The sequence below is a fragment of the Dipodomys ordii genome, unplaced genomic scaffold (genome assembly GCF_000151885.1).
Source record: "Dipodomys ordii isolate 6190 unplaced genomic scaffold, Dord_2.0 Scaffold47, whole genome shotgun sequence".
NCBI lineage: Eukaryota > Metazoa > Chordata > Mammalia > Rodentia > Heteromyidae > Dipodomys > Dipodomys ordii.
Genome location: NW_012267263.1, coordinates 6,278,358 through 6,294,971, shown reverse-complemented (window position 1 = coordinate 6,294,971; position 16,614 = coordinate 6,278,358). Strand labels below are relative to the sequence as shown.

The 16,614-nt window shown below is 43.3% G+C and overlaps 1 protein-coding gene across 1 annotated transcript in view; it reads right to left on the bottom strand.

The window, feature by feature from the left end:
* The window catches only part of Npas2 (neuronal PAS domain protein 2), a 179,731-nt gene extending 163,161 nt beyond the window's left edge, over positions 1–16,570 (bottom strand). Inside the window, exon 1 of the mRNA XM_013019736.1 lies at positions 16,511–16,570. The gene's annotated coding sequence lies outside the window, so the exon portion shown is untranslated. The remainder of the gene's footprint in view (positions 1–16,510) is intronic.
* Between the last annotated feature and the right edge of the window lie 44 nt (positions 16,571–16,614).

Here is a 16,614-nt window from a genome sequence, read left to right as displayed (position 1 = left end):
TCAGCTTTTTTCTTTTTGTTTATATGGTGCTGAGGAATCGAACCCAGGGCCTCAGGCAAGCGCTCTACCACTGAGCCACCTTCCCAGCCCAGTATTTGTCTTTCTGAAAGTATAAATATTCTGCACTGATCTGATACAAAAAATTCTAGACATGCTGAGTGTCAAATTTTGTTGGAAATGAAATGGAAGGAGAAAAAAGTTGGAGGGGCATCAAAAGTTTGTGTTAGATTAAATATGTATATATATATATATATATTTCTAGAATGTAAGTAGATTTTTTGGTATATTAAAAATAATTTCTCTAAAGCAATGAAGCAAGGCACCCTTTATACCTAAGTAGTGACAACTGCACAGTGAGATCGCCCTCATTCTGTCATCTGATGATCACAAGTAGAAGGTGGGGCTTGTTATCTCAATCCCTCAGGAGATACAGGAAGTATCTTCCTACAACTTAAAGGGACTGAACTAGGCATTTGCTGGTGCCCAGTTCTCTGCATTCCAACTTACAAAGCAAAATCCATCAGCATGACCAGCACACAGATGATATTACCTATGATCAGAAAAATAGGAGATGCTGGTGATAGCATCCTGAAATGACACAGGTTTTTTTCTCCTAAGGTCGCAGCTACATCCTATTTGGGTTCTAAATTGATCAATCCTTTCCCTGGAAATCAGGTAGTATGAGAAATAAGAACAGGACAAAGAATCAAGTGAGCTTCATCGTTAACCAAAACAAAACCTCTGTGTGCTGGATTTACTCTCGAACAGTCAGAGATTCTGGAAGGATGAGGGCTCATTTCTGCATGACTCTGATTTCTGTAAGAAGTAGAACTTTCTAGAAACAGCAATGTGGATGCAGCCATCAATCACAAATACTGAAATACTAACAAGTATTTTTGGCTTTAATTTCCAATCCTAGAAAATTGACCCCAGAACTCCAACATGAACCACGATGCACCATTTATCCATCTCTTGTCTTCTTTCATATATCTGACCACACTTTTCCCCATCTGGGAGAGATGAAGAGAAATATTCTTCCCAAACTCTGTATACTTCTTCTCCCTGTCCCATAGTCTGGGATTCACCTACATGTTTGGAGTGAAGCTGTAACATGGCACAATCAGGGAGATTTTAATCTTAAAATCAAGATGCAAACATCTTGGGGGTAGGGAGAACCAATGAGGAAGGACATTTGTCTGGTATAGCCTACCCATGATGCTATTGTTTGGATCCCAAAAGGTCCATGGTCTGAAGGTTTGGTTCCTAGCCATAGTACTACAGGAAGACAGTAAAGCCTTTAAGATGTGGGGCCTACTGGGAGGAGGTTAGGTTAATACAGGCAGGCAGGGCCTTGAAGGACTGGACTCCAGCCTCTTCCTCTTCTTCCTTCTTTCATTTTCCTGGCCAAGAGATGAATGACTACCTGCTCCCACCATGATATACTTCCACCTGCTCCCAAGCAACAGTACCAGTCAATTATGCACTGAAACCTCCATAACCATGTGCCAAAATGAACCTCCTCTTCCTAAGTTCATTGTTGGCATTTTGTTATATCACACACACACACACACACACACACACACACACACACATCTATATCTAACTTTGTGGTGCTCTTTGAATAACACTCCTGAGCATATTATTCTACATCTGGCCCCTGTATCAAACAATTCTAGTCCCATCATCCCCTATCACAATTGCTCTAGGGTGCAAATTTGGTATGTCATTTCCTCTATCTGAAACTGTTCCTAAATCAGCCTCAGCATTGGTTTTCTAGCACTTTTAAAAACTACAAACAGCCCAGAGCAATCCAGATCTGTTACTAAAGGAGTCTGGAGAAGCGACAGGTCATTCTGAGAAAGTACCAGATGGCTAACTCTGCGTCTATGATCAAGTATGGAATAGTTGAGGCTGCTGGAATAAATCTGTTGTTGTTGGTGGTGGTGGTGATGTTGTGCGTTTATCGGTCATCGGTAACACCAAATTACCTTGATGTTCAGGTTTTGTTTCTGTTCTCATAAACAGTAGTGGTAGAAGGTAGACAAAGACATACTAGATCAAACTAGGCTCCTAATGTTTTCCTTGGAGAATCCCCAACACTTATGCTCACAGCTACCAAAGCTGGCAGAGGGGTGGGGGGTGTGGAGGTGGGGTGGGGGTGGGGGTTGGGCATCCTGAGCTGCCCTTAGCAAAGTAAGCAAAATGCTTTGGGAATCCTCTCCAAAATCTAAAATGTGCTAGACATGAGCCAGTGGCTCATGCTTGTAATCCTGAATACGCAAGAGGATGAGAACTGAAGATTGTAATTCAAAGCCAGCTTGGGCAGAAAAGTCCATGAGACTCTTAACTGAAATTAACCAGCAACAATCCAGAAGTGGAGCTCTGGCTCAAGTAGTAGAGTGCCAGCCTTGAATGAAAGCTCAGGGCCAGTCCCCAGGCCCTGAGTTTAAGTCCCATTATTGGCACTGGTACTCATGAGAGAGCGGGAAGGGTGAAGGTAAGGGAGAGAGAGAGAGAGACAGAGAGAGAGAGAGAGCATTCACACATGTGTGTGTGTGCGCGCACGTGCACAGACACACACACACACACACACATGCACACCGTTAAATGGAGGAACCTGAAAAGGCCTGTGATATTCTCAACTTGTTCATATTTTCCCATTACCCCAAGTACTAAGGCTTGTATTCATGTGTGAATGGGCTTTTCAGAGTAATCCTGAGAGACTTCTAGGAAGAACTTCTAGAAACTTCACTACAAGTCAGTTGCTGGGTTCTAGGCACTTGGGGTAGCTACAGCCCAGGTGAAATGGCAGTTTGCAAATATGGTGCTAAGTGACTCCTACTTTTCAGCACCAACTTCACAGCTGAGCTCTGGTTTAAAAAAAAATTGTTGCGGACCCCAAGAAAATGAGACAAGACAGAATAAATGTCCTCATTACAGCTACAGAAACAATTTTGAAAAGCAGGTTAGCTGCTACAAGATGGCAAGAAACCAAATAATGATTTTGCCCTAAAAAAAAAAAAAAGATTTTCCTGCACTCACTCTTCTTTTGTAGCTTTCATGGGCTGCCTCCTCCTCTGACGGCCACAGACACTGGATTACACATACCAGCCACCACACAGCAACCCACACTCTAGAAAGCCACTGAATCTAAAGAGAGCACGGTCTGAATACTTCATTTGTTCTAGACATATCCACTATCTTTCTGCAAGTGGCATTTCAGAACAAGTAAATAAACTTCGGCTGTTCTATTTTTGGTGCTTTCTTTTAAAGGGCTACCTTCAAGTGCTGGCTCTGACTGTCCTTGTTTGCGTCACTGCTTTGAACCTTGGTGTCTTGGATAGGAAACAGCCCTCCCCTCAGAGACTGTTGTCCTACTAAACGAGCAGATGAGTGTGACTGACAGCTGATCATACCATCTAGCCCTCCCAATGACTCTCAGGCCTAACACTATTTCACTATGCGTAACTGGTTCAGGAAAAAAAATGATAAAGAGATGCCCCAAGAGTAACAGTGACAGAGTTATGGGGTAAAACAGACAGGTGTGAAAATAATGTGGCTGACCCTGGCTCCCAAGCTATGCTTAAGAAGCACTATTAGAAGTAGTTGAAAGTTGAGTACAGGTGCTCATGCCTGTAGTCCTACTACTTGGGAAATGGATATGGGGGTGTGGGAGAAAAAAGTTCTCAAGACTCCACCTCAATCAATGACAGCAGTGCACATCTGCTATCCCAGCTACAAAAAAAAGTACAAATGTGAGAAGTGTAAGCACCTGTCATCCCCAGTGACATGGGGACACAGGAGGACCAAGCAGCTCAGGCTCCCCTAAGCTGCATAAAGGGAGACCCTATCTCAAAAATAACCAATGTCAGTGGGGCACCTGTAATTCTAGGTAGGCAGGAGGCTGAGATCTGAGGATCATGGTTCAAGGCCAGCCTGATCAGGAAAGTCTGTGAGACTCTTATCTCTAATTAATCACGCAAAAGCTGGAAATGGAGCTGTGGCTCAAGTGGTAGAGTGCCAGCCTTGAGTGGAAAACCTAAGGAACATTGCTTTAAGTTCAGGCCCCAGTACAGCCTCACTCTAAGAATCAGTGCCAAAAGCGGCAGGAGGCATACCTTAAGAGATAGAACATTAAAAAAGAAAAGTTGTTCAATTACTCCTGCAGAGGGTAATTGCAGTTAATAATATCATAATGTATAATTCAAAATAGCAAGAAGAGGAGGTTTTGAATGCTTTTTATCATGAACTGATAAATGTTTGAAATGATAGATAACCTACTTCCTGAGCTGATATAGATGTACCAGAAGAACACACTGTATCCCATAAAAATACACAATTATCTTGCCATTTAAAGGTTACTCAAATAGATAGGCATTTTATTCCTCATCTGAGTTGTGAGCAAGTTCTGGGCATTTATTCTGTTTATCTGAAAGACAAGTCAGATGTCAGAGATGAACAAAGGGAGCCGGTCCTCTGCAGTGAATGGGGATGGGCTGTGTGTAATCTTGTCCTGTTTCTCCCTGTACCCATAGGCTGCAGAACTTGCCTTCTGTATCTTATTATACACATGTCCCAGTGCAGATTGTGGAGAGCATGAAGAGAGATAAGGTGAGGCAGGGAAAGTTGGCTTTAGTCTCCAGTGTGGCCCTCCCAGAACTTCTGGGTGGTGTGTGCACAGGCTGACTTACTGGAACCAGAGCCTGAGAAGCCCCTGGTTTTCTAAGTGAAGAAACCTCCTTGGATCTCAGGAAAGCACTGAGCCACCTGGAGGGGTCACCTGCAAGCTCTGAGCTCAGAGACAGACCTCTGTGCTGTATGAGTTTCCAAGTATCATTTGGAAAACCATGAGCCATGTTGCACTGGGTGATCACTGAGTTCTTTTCCTTCTACCTCAAATCCACTAAGTAACCATGTGAAAACATTTCTAGCTCCACTGAGATCAGATGAATCTTGTTCTTCAAAGTATTTGTCACAGGAGGAAAATAATAGGGTCCAGGTCAAGTGTGGTAGTACATGCCTTTTATTCCAGCATTAAGGAGGAGTATCATGAGTTCGAAACCAGCCTGGGTAACTTAATAAAACTCTTCTCAAAAATTAAATAAAACATCAAACGCTGGTGGCTTGTAATCCTAACTACCTGGGAAGCTGAGATCAGAGGACTGAAGTTTGAAGCCAGCCTGAGCAGAAAAGCCCTGACTCAAGTGGTAAAGCACCAGCTGAGCCAACATGAGATTGAGTTCAAAACCTAATACTGCAAATAAATTAATTCATTCATTGAAAAAAAAGATCCTTCTGGAGTAGAGGAATCTGAGTAGTAATACCTCAAGCCAATGCTCTCTATAAAAAATACAAAAAAAAAGAAAGGTTACAGGAAATAGCACATGAGACATATTTGTCACAGTGAAAACTCTACAAAGCCCATACAGTCTCATGGGAATATACACAAACTATTTGGTTTGGACTGAAATCTCAGACACAAAAGGTTATCAAGGTACTTTGCTCTTATAAACGGCAAAAGGTTTTGCAAGTAGCTGTCACCCTGAGCAACTGCCAAGACATTTCAAGTGCCTGATTTCTTCTATCTTAAGTATCTCGGGTTCTTCATTATGTTGCTCTAAGAGGATGCTGAGCTATGATGTTTTTATTTGCTAACATGCACCCTGTCTGGGAAAAATCAAGTACTTCATTCCAGAAGAAAACAACTTGAGTTTGCCATTTACCCAGCTGGATGTCAGGACAGTGGTAAACTAGTCACAGCAGCCAATAATTTAGAACACACGCGCGCGCGCGCACACACACACACACACACACACACACACTTCTTTTCTTTCTTCCTTCCTTCCCTTCCCTCCCTTTTTCTCCCTTCTTCCTTTTGCTGTCTGTGTGTGTAAGTGTTGATACTAAGGCTTGAACTCAGAGCCTTGACACTCTCCCATAGCTTTTTCACTCAAAGTGCTCTATCACTTGAGCCACAGCTCCACTACTGCCTTTGTTGGTTAGGTGGAGATAAGGGTCTCAGCTTTTCCTGATTGGGCTGACTTCAAACTGTTATCCTCACATTTCAACCTCTTAAGTAACCAGGATTACAGGTGTGAGCTACCATTGCCCGCCCAGCTTCACAGCTTGCTTTGTTTGTCCTACCCCCCTATATTCCACCCCACCACTCTTTTTCTCTCCCTCTCTCTCTCTCTCTGATGCAGATCCTGGGGATTGAACTCAAGAGTGCTATCCCTTAGCTTTTGTTGCTCAAGGCTAGTACTGTTAACACTTGGGCAAAAGCTCCATTTCCAGCCATTTGGTGGTCAAACTGGAGATAAGAGTGTCACAGGCTTTCCTGCCCACACTGGCTTTGAACCTTGATCCTCAGATCTCAAACTCTTGAGTAACCAGGATTACAGACATGAGCCACCAGGGCCTGGCTTTGCTTTTCATTTTTATAGTTAACTTTAATAAGCCTCTGTGCCCTCCTCTTGATTTCCAGCCTTGAGTATTGCTCTCTCCTTATAGATAGAGAAGCAGCTGTGACTCTTAGAGGCCACTCAGTTTCCATTGACCACTTCAGGGCCCCAAAGCTTTCTGCCATGGGCCACAAGCTGTCTTCATTGAACGATCTCTTTATTCAACCATGTTGGGTGTCACTAACAGATACAATGATGTCCACTTACATGTGCTATGATTTAAAATCAGGTCACGGGTCAGCAGTGGCACACCAAAGAAAAGGATGAATATTTTTAATAGAGATCTTATAGTCACAGAGACAATATAGATGGAAGTGTTAGAAGTCCTGAGCTGTTAGAAGGTACAAATGTAGCTCTAAGAAGGTGCAAGGGATAGCACCCAAGAAGACCCAAATGGGAATTAAGACTCTACAGCTAATTGGAGATGCAGCCATAGCCAAAAGACAGAGAACTAAGTGAATTGTGTACATAAAGTAGAAGTTACCTGGCTGACTGCTTTGTAACAAAGGACCTGTGCAAACACAGTACAGGTCAAGTTTTTTTCCCCTAGGAAAAAGGGACATGCAGTTGCTCTATTATGTAAGCTATACCCATCATCCCTTTTTACTTTTTGTTTTTTTGGTTAGAGTGTTAGGTTTTTGCCTAGGGCCAGTTATGGGCTGTGACTCTCCTGTCTATGCCTCTAGGAAGGTGCATACAACCATACCAGCTTGTTGATTAAGATGGGGTCTCATGAGCTTCTTGCCCAGGCTGACCTTCTAATCTCTGCCCCCTGAGTAGATGGGATCATAGGTGTGAGCCATTCTGGCCAATCTTCTTGTTATTTTGTTTTCTTTTCTGGAGAATGCCACTATCTAGGCACAGGGATAGACCAAAAGAAAGCCACTGCACAACTAGAGGAGTAACAAATAACTTCCACTGACTAATTTCATCTACAGCCCTCCTTCCATGGCCACGGGTTTTACATCAGCTGATTCAACCAACCTCAGACTGAAAATACACAAGAAAAAAATTGTGCCTATACTGAATATACATACTTGTTTCCTTGTTCTGCCCTGAACAACAGAATATAGCAACTGTTTCCACAGCATTTCCATCAAATTAGATATTATAAGTAATCTAGACAGGATTTAACTATTCAGAGGACATGTTAGTGATCTGCAGATACTATATGCCATTTGCACATCCTAGACTTTTACAGTGATGAGGATCCTGGACCCAAGCTCCCAAACAGTCCGAGGAGAGATAATCTGTTTTCACCAAAATCACCTTCAACTCCACATGAAGGAGTCCGGACTTCCCTTGAACACAATCTCCAAAAGGAGTTTTGTTTAGATCTAATGACTGTAAAGCTAATAGTCAAAGCATAGGAGTTATTTTATCAATTGCTTCACTTGGTTGTATGGAATGAACAGCAGGTTTTAGAACACATTTAGTGACCAGCATTTCCATGATCTCTAGACCAGATAGATGGAGGTCATGTCACTGTTTTCACAGTGGAGAGCTGAGAAACAAAGGCCAAGGGTGAAAAGTCCCAGAAGCAGCTCAGAAATACTTGACTTCTCTCTGATGAAGTCAGTTTGTCTTGAGCCATCAATCCCAGAGACTATTATCAATCAAACCCCATGTCTGATTTGGAATAGAAGCAAAATCCCTGGCTTAAAGCACCATAAGACTATACCCAAGTCACCATGTTAGACTGCTGTGAATGGGTTTCTCTCTTTAGCATCACTAAAGAGGAAAGGACCAGAAATAAAATCCAGAACCAAGGACTTGGAGAGGTCACACAGAGTTGGACGTCATGTACCCATCAGCTGCACTAATTTCAGAACTGGATGGCACTCCTCAGCAATACTCCATTCCCCATCTGAAAACACCAGCGAAGGGATCCTTGGCAGGGATGGTCATACGGCAGACAGCCCATATGGAAGCGGTGACGTGGCAAATGTTAGGTCAACATGGCAGCCAGCCTGCCTTCTCTTTGTCCTCACTACAAGCCAGCTCCAGGTTATGCCTGTTTTCCTCCCTCATTCTTGTCACCTGGCAGCTGATGATAACTGCTCAGCCTGCAAAGTGCAGACTCATGATCTTGCCTATGTCTAAACAAGACCTAACCTTAAGGAACAGTGGAAAATGGAAGCCATCAAGTTTTTAAACTCCAAACATACTCATGATGGTTTGAATCTTCAATGACTTCCAAAGGCCCACACATTAAAGTCTTGGTCACCATTCTATCTCACTATTGGGAGGTGGTGGGACACTGGAAAGGTGAACCTAGTGGAAGGAAGTCAGGTTATTGAGACTGCCCTTGGAGAGGTTACTGGGTCTGCTGACTCCTTCCTCTTTTCCTCCTTCACTTTCTGGCTGCCATGAGATGAACAGAACTCATATGCTATGCACTTCTAACTTGACATTCTATGTTGTCATGGGTCTGAAAGCAATGTGGCTGAGTGACCTCTGAGGAAAGGATGAAACTTTCCTCCTTCTAAGTTTTGTTATCTTGGGCATTCTGTCATACTGGCAGAAAAATGACTATCACAATACTAAACAGATATTTCAACCTAACACTAAAGACAAGTCTAAATGCTGCTAAAGTAGATTATTGGGGAAATCACCCCAGAAGAACTATAGGCCCACTGGAAGGACCAGTGACTAGATGCCGGACTTGAAATGGAATTCATCTGTCTGAATTAAGAACAAAAAGTTGTTCATGTGCGTATGCCAACGATATAGACTTAAATGATTGTTTAAAGGCATTCTTGTTTCTTGGTGGTCTCAAACTTTGGTCTAATAATTCCATTTATACCAGGATACTTGTGATGCTTTTTTGTACAACAAAGACTCAAAGTCTACTCTATTATTCCTTATTATGTCCCCAGGAACTCTATTGATAGGTTTTATTTCGTGTGTGTTGTATGTTTCCTATGGGATATTTTTCCTTTATCATATTGTTTCTGCCTTTCCTATCAGAGGACAGCATATGGCTAGTGTTTCTGAGTACAAGAGTGGCACTTGGCAAATGTATTCTTCCCTAGAGGGGGATTTCCATTTCTTTCTTTCTTTCTCTCTTTTTTTTTTTTTTGGGTGGTCATGGGGCTTGAACTGGGCTTGGGCACTATCCCTGCGCTCTTCAGCAAGGCAAGCGCTCTACCACTTGAGCCACAGCACCACTTCCGGTTTTCTAGTGGTTTATTGGAGATAAGAGTCTCACGGATGTTCCTGCCCGGACTGGCTTTGAACCATGATCCTCAGATCTCAGCTTCCTGAGGAGCTAGGATTATAGGCATGAGCCACCAGTGCCCGGCGGATTTCCATTTCTTATAAGCATCACACACCCCATTTGCTTTGATGTCTTCCCTAGCAGAAATGAAAAATGTCAAAGAATCCAGCAAACTCTTTTCCCAACCATATCTCCTACAAGGCCTAAAGTGTTTCTCTAAGTGACTACTGAACATTCCAACAACTGAATTCAGGGTCTGTCAGACTAAAAACTAAGAAGTTGTATTGCTTTCAGGATCCAGTTTGCAAGGACATCTCCATCCAGGGAACAGGTTACTGAACTGGTATGTCTCCTAATAACATTTTAAAGAAGTCTTTTAAAATTACTCTTTTAAGCTTGCTGGTGGCTCATACTTGTAATCTAGCTACTCAGGAGAAGCATCTGAAGATCATGGTTCAAAGCCAGGAAAGTCCATAAGATTCTTATCTCCAATTAACCAGCAAAAAATCTGGGAAGTGAAGCTGTTGCTCAAGGGGCAGAGTGCCAGCCTTGAGCAAAAAAGCTAAGGGACATCACTTTAATCCCTGAGTTCAAGCTTTAGTTCAGGCACAAAAATAAAAACAGGAAATAACTACTTGGTGAGCCACTTAAGTCATCTTTGGCTTATAATGGTGATGGTGATCTGATTTGTAATAGAATCGGTTGTATTATTAGAAAATGTCTACAAGATCATCTCCATTAAAAAAATCAAATACAAACATTTTAAGGCCTAGGAAAAAGGCTGATAGGAAATACATTTTAAAATGTGGGACATCTTGATCCTTGCTGATTCTTTGCTCTTTTCCAAAACCTTTATGATGACCCCTACAAACAGAAAAAAAGTTTAAAAATTCTCTTTAATGAGTTTTTAATATTGTATAGCTTCACAAGAGGCTTGAATCACACAGCTTGATTTTCTCTTGCCTGCTTCTGGAAGCCTGGTTGATTTTCAGTGACCTAAGAATATTTCTAAACACAGCAAAGCAGCAAAATCCACAAAGTTGGGGTTCTTGAAAACTGGGGCCTTTAGGTTTCATTCCTGCCCTCACTCTTCCATCTTCCTGGTCTCCATCTCTCCAGTGTCCTGAAGGGCTGCCTTGACTCTACTAACTCCTCTACTTTACCATTTCCCCTGAACATCAAAGTGCTATTGCCAGCCAGGCGCTGGTGGTTCATGCCTATAATCCTAGCTACTCTGGAGGCTGAGATCTGAGGACACTGTTCAAGGCCATCCTAGGCAGAAAAGTCTGTGAGACTCTTATCTTCAATTAACCAACAGACAACTGGAAGTGATGCTGTGGCTAAAGTGGTAGAGTGCTATCCTTGAATAAAAAAAGAAAAAGAAGCTCAAGGACAGTTCCCAGGCCCTGAGTTCAAATCCTAGTACTGACACTAAAATAAAAAGCACCATTGTCATTCTCTTAAAAAATTATTTTCAAGGTGTACATTTATAGAATGTGGAAAGCGTGGTAGCAAAGAAATCTTTACCAATAATAAATGAACCTCTAGCAATTTCCTTTGAGGAGCAGAATGATACTAACGCATTTCTAGGGCCACTAAGAGCACTAAAATCACTGCCTTGGCACCGCTACAGGTCAGGAGGAAGTAGTCACCTTGAGTATGGAGTGGAAAGTGAACCCCAGGCAAATTCCCACATGTCCTGCAATAATGTCAGATAAATTATACTATACTGAAAGGACTGATTGATAGCCTTAATCCTTTAAAGTGCTCCACTGGAAAATGAACCATGCATGCACGCACACACACACACACACATACAACACACACATACATCATGTGTCTGTGTGCCTGTAAGAGAGAGAGAGTAGACAGACAGACAGACAGACAGACAGACAGATATACTGGGGCTTGAACTCAGGGCCTTGAGCTCTTGCACAGCATTTTCTGCTCAAGACTGGCACTATAGCACTTGAGCCACTCTTCTACTTCCAGTTTTTTGCCAGTCAATTGGAGATAAGAGTCTCACAGAGTTTTCTGCCAGGGCTGGCTCTGAAAGATGAGCTTCAGATCTCAGCTTCCTGAGTAGCTAGGATTACAGGCATGAACCCCTGGCAATGGCTTTTTGATGTTTAAGAAAAAATGGAAAAGTAGAAGAATAACTAGAATCAGGGCAGATCTACCACCAGTGCCAAGTTACCCTCTGCATTATATTTTTAAGGCAGCCTAGATCCACAGAACCTGCAGGTTAAGCACGAGACACAGCGCCAGGTAAGATATCAACAAAGCTAGCCTGAAGAAGCGTAGAGGTAAGTATGCGCCCAGCTGCTCTATTTTGTATCTATTTAACTTCCTATCTGATGAACCTACCTATCTTGGTTTTCTACTCCTGCCTTGGGTTTGAAGGCCTTACTAACTTAATCTCGAGTGGGTAAGCTACATGGAAAAATATTCAAGGCAATAACCTCATCCTCCTTGCTTTCTGGTCCCTTCTCTCCCATCAACAATAATATCTTCAATCACTTTTTCTAGGCCCAACAAGTGTCCTTGACTATTGTAATCCTCGGAACTAGGCTAGATAAGCATTTTTCACTTTTTTTTTTCCTAGCAGGGTGCTTAGACTCAGAAAAATTCAACAGTTGCTCCCAGTCACACAGTAGCTGAGCAGGAGCTACCTGAGGCCTGCTTAATTTCAAAATAGGCACTTTATTTCTTGCAAGTTACAAAGTTCCCCATTTAGACAACACTACAGATCATGGTTAGCAATGTGAAAAGTCCTTCCAGAAAATCCCCTTTCCTAAGTCCTTCACTGGCCACTCTGCAGAGCAGTCTCCCAAGAACTCATTCTCAGTTTAGAAGAAAATGAATCCATCTCTTTCTCTCTTCCTTATCTTATGGGCTTCTCTGGAGCAGGTAGGTCCTGCCTCTGTCATTGTACCATCTGGGGTTACTATGTACAGTATGTTCAGTAGACATGTCCTGAACTGGATCAGGCGAATCCCAGAATCCTGTTACTACATGGCATCCAGACATGATGCTCAGATGAGAAATGATAAAGCTGACATCCCAACGCAGATATCCTGAGTTCGAATCTGCATTGAACAAGGCCCCTCTGTGATTAAGGGGCACTCTGAGGTCCCACGCCCACTGCCTGTGCAAACAGATTGTTAATTTGCACCAGTATAGGAGACAAAATCTCTATTTTAAATAATAGAATGGCACATAAAGACCTGAAAAAGTTCAAATGGTGTCTGAGGAAAAATTACCTAAGAAACGACTTTGCTTAAAATATCAAGTAGTCCCAAATGTCAAAGAATTCAAGTGAGAACGAAGGCACTGGCCTAAGGTAAAGACTGCCTGAAAACTCTCTTTTGAAACACATGCTCCTATTTAATAAATGTTTATTTAGTGCTGTAAGATAGTATTAATCATCATCAGCTTTAAAATGGAATTGCTCATAGTTAAGTACCCCATTAGCATTCAGAAAGTTCTAACTTTGGATATTAACGGCTGACAAATCAGCTAATTTCCCATACCTTATTAAGCACCTATCATGAATGAGGCCTTGTAGGGATGAGAGGAAGAGACAAGATATGAATGTGACAATCTCTGACCTCCTGTTTTTGCTACAAATAGAGTGACTATCAAGAATATGCGAATCAAACATTTCTGTAAGCAAAGAAGTCATCAAGTACCATTTTCACTATTTAAATGTGAAACCCAATTAGATGCTTGCTATGATAAAAACCAATTAAACTGTTGGTGTAACGCAGCCAAGAACACTGAGTCACTAGGCTATTTTCAATGCCTCACAATCCAATCTGACCTGCCTTGGGAGAGAGTTGTTATATCCTGCATGTTATCAGCATAGGACAGCCAAGATCCAGTCTGGGAAAGTATGGGACCTACCACTACCCTGGAACAGCACAGGACATATCACCAGAACAGAAGAGCATGAGGCTTACTACCAGCATGAGACAGCAATCATTTTGGAAGAAACTGGCCATTCATGTCAAGAACAGAACACATAGTTGTTTTAAAATTAACAGCCCTTGTGGGTTCTTGGGATTCAAAACCAAGACTCTATCGAAAAAATCAACACAAAAAGTATACACAGATATAATTATAATCCTGAAGAACTTCAGTAATGTTGAATCTCTCACTTAAAAACAAGCAAGCCATTTGAGCGGGCTCCAGTGGTTCATGCCTGTAATCCTAGCTACTCAGGAGGCTGAGATCAGAGGATCACAGTTCAAAGCAAGCCTGGGCAGAAGTCCATGAGACTTTATTTCCAATTAACCACAAGAAAACCAGAAGTGGCACTGTAGCTCACATGGGAGAGCGCTCACCTTGAGCTGAAGGGCCCAGGGTTCAAACCCCACAATAGACAAAACAAACAAAAAACCAAGTAAGCAAGCTGGTGCCAGTGGCTCATGGCAGTAATCCTAGCTACTCAGGAGGCTGAGAGCTGAAGATCACGGTTCAAAGCCAGCATAGGCAGGAAGGTCTGTGAGACTCCTATCTCTAACTAACCAGAAAAAAAACTGGAAGTGGGGCTGTGTGTGGCTCAAGTGGTAGAGAAGCAGCCTGGAGTGAAAAAGCTAAAAAGGACAATCCCCAGGACAAGAAAAAAAATTCTTTAAAGCAAGCAATGTCAAGAGTGAGCTATAAAATCTATCAAGAGTTAAGCGAGATTGTATAGAACGTTTAAGTGGGTTACTACCATTAGTGATACACCAAGTAACGAAGATTTTCTCTACTATTTTCACTATTTCTAAAAAGCATTTTCATTATTAAACAGCCAGAAACATCAAACAGGATCAAACCTTTTTAAAAGAACAAAGTAAGCTTTAAGACAATCGTTGCCTATATAAAGATTGATCCTCAGATCCAAGAGAAGGATGGAAGGACTGACATTGGTCAAGATGCATTGTACTTACAAACTGACATTGAATTGAAACCCCTTTGTACAACTACCTAAAGACAATGAAAAAATAAAAACTTTAATAGGTTTATTCTTTCTTTCCATAAGAACATCTCCAATGATGCCCAGGAATTGTTTTTATCATACTAATTAGGGAAGTTTACTGGGTTCTTAGAACTTGGCATGTTTGACTCTTGGGGACTGGGTTAACATTTTATAAATATATTTTCTGTAGATTAGATTCCCTTTTTTAGCCTGGCCAGAAATAGTGAGAATAAAACTATTTCTGAATTTACATACAGTGGGGCATCAGGAAAAAAAACAGATGCATAATTTTTTAAGAGGAAATTAGCTAAAAGCATACTAACAATTCTTCTAAGTCACACTCCCCATCTCTCTGTGAGGTGGAAAGTAATTACTGATTGTATGCCACACACTTTATTTTTAACTAAATCTTTAAGTAAACTGCTGAGAAATAGCAATACTTCTGATTCGGGTTTAGCTGTAATGAGACATTGAATTTGGTTTTGTAAAATAGTGGCCCAGGTCGGACTGTTTCTTTTAAACATTAAGGCTTACGTTTACTCAAGGTTTATTTCAAAACCATTTTTTTTGGGGGGGGGGGAGGTATCTTTGGCAAACATTTTTCTTTCGGGAAATCTCAGTAGCAGAAAGCAAGAGCGAACATATACCCTTGAATTTGAAGGGTGTCTTCCAAGGAGGAAAGCTCTGTTTTTAAATGCAAGCCAAAATTACTTGGCCAATTCACCAGTCACCGGATGGGGATGAGGACTTGGTTGCTGTGGGGGACGCAGAGGTATCGATACAGTTAAGTCTTGCCAAGAACTAATTACCTGGGAAGTCCAAACCGAGGGGTGGGGGACCTCTTCTAAGGAACAAGAAGGCTTGGGTTCTAATGATCAAGATCGACTAGCTCGTCTCTGCTAATTAAATTAATTCAATTTACCTGTAAACAAACAGGTTAACCATTCTGACGAATGCGGGGTGAATACCACAGTATTGATTAAGGAAACAAAAGAACTCGCCCATCTCGGACCCCCGTTGAACACCTGTGGAGTGCATGAGCTTTTTTAACTCTGGTAACTCAAGCCTCCTGGATACCATCTTCGGAGATTTCGTCCGTTTGTGAACTTGCGCAGACATATTTACAGTCTGCATCTTGTTTCAGCAACAAAACGGGTTACTATTTATGAATCACAGAGCTGAACACAAACTTTTCTTACCTAGAGGAGTGGCGGGCACGGGAGGGGAGCTGGTTTTGAATCTGGCTCCTCGGTACCTGTCTCCCCGGTTCCCAACCCACAGCTCCTCCTTAGAAAGGTCAAAGGTCCATTCTGGTTCGGGTGCACACACACCTCCCAACAAAACGCCTCGCCGGCACCCCGACCCAGTGGCCTCCCGAGGAGGGGGCCCGGACGCGCGGTCGAAACGCACGGGACCCAACACCCCATCCGGCCCGAACCCACTCGGACCCAGGGACCTGGAGACGCGTGATGGGGCTCGGGGAGGACAGCGGGCCATCTCCACGCTACTGTTGGGGGGGGGACACAGCCCCTATTCAAGCCCGTGGGAAGATCCCCAAATTCCGAGATTGGGGAGGGGGGTGCCCGGTCCTTGTCTCCAGGGCGAGACGCACCCGAAGCCCAGAGGCTGAGCCCCCGCTGTCTGTCGTCCCCGAGGCGCAGATCCAGACGGCCCGGCCGTGCGGACCGAGGGGAACTCTCCTCCCTGCGGCCCGGCGGGGCGCCCCGCGCTGCGCAGTCTCGCGCCCCTCCCGAGCCCGCGCGTCCCCCGCGTCGGCAAGCAGGTGGCGGGGGTCCTGTTGCCCCACGCGCACGCACCCCACCCCGGGAACCCGGCGTGGCCAAGGTGCCGAGGTCCTCTTACCTCGGAGCGGGCCGGGGCGGCCCGACCGGGCCGGGTGCAGACTGGGCCGGGAAGACGCGCCTCCCGCCGCCACTGGGGGCCCAGGCGGCGAACGAGCGCGACGA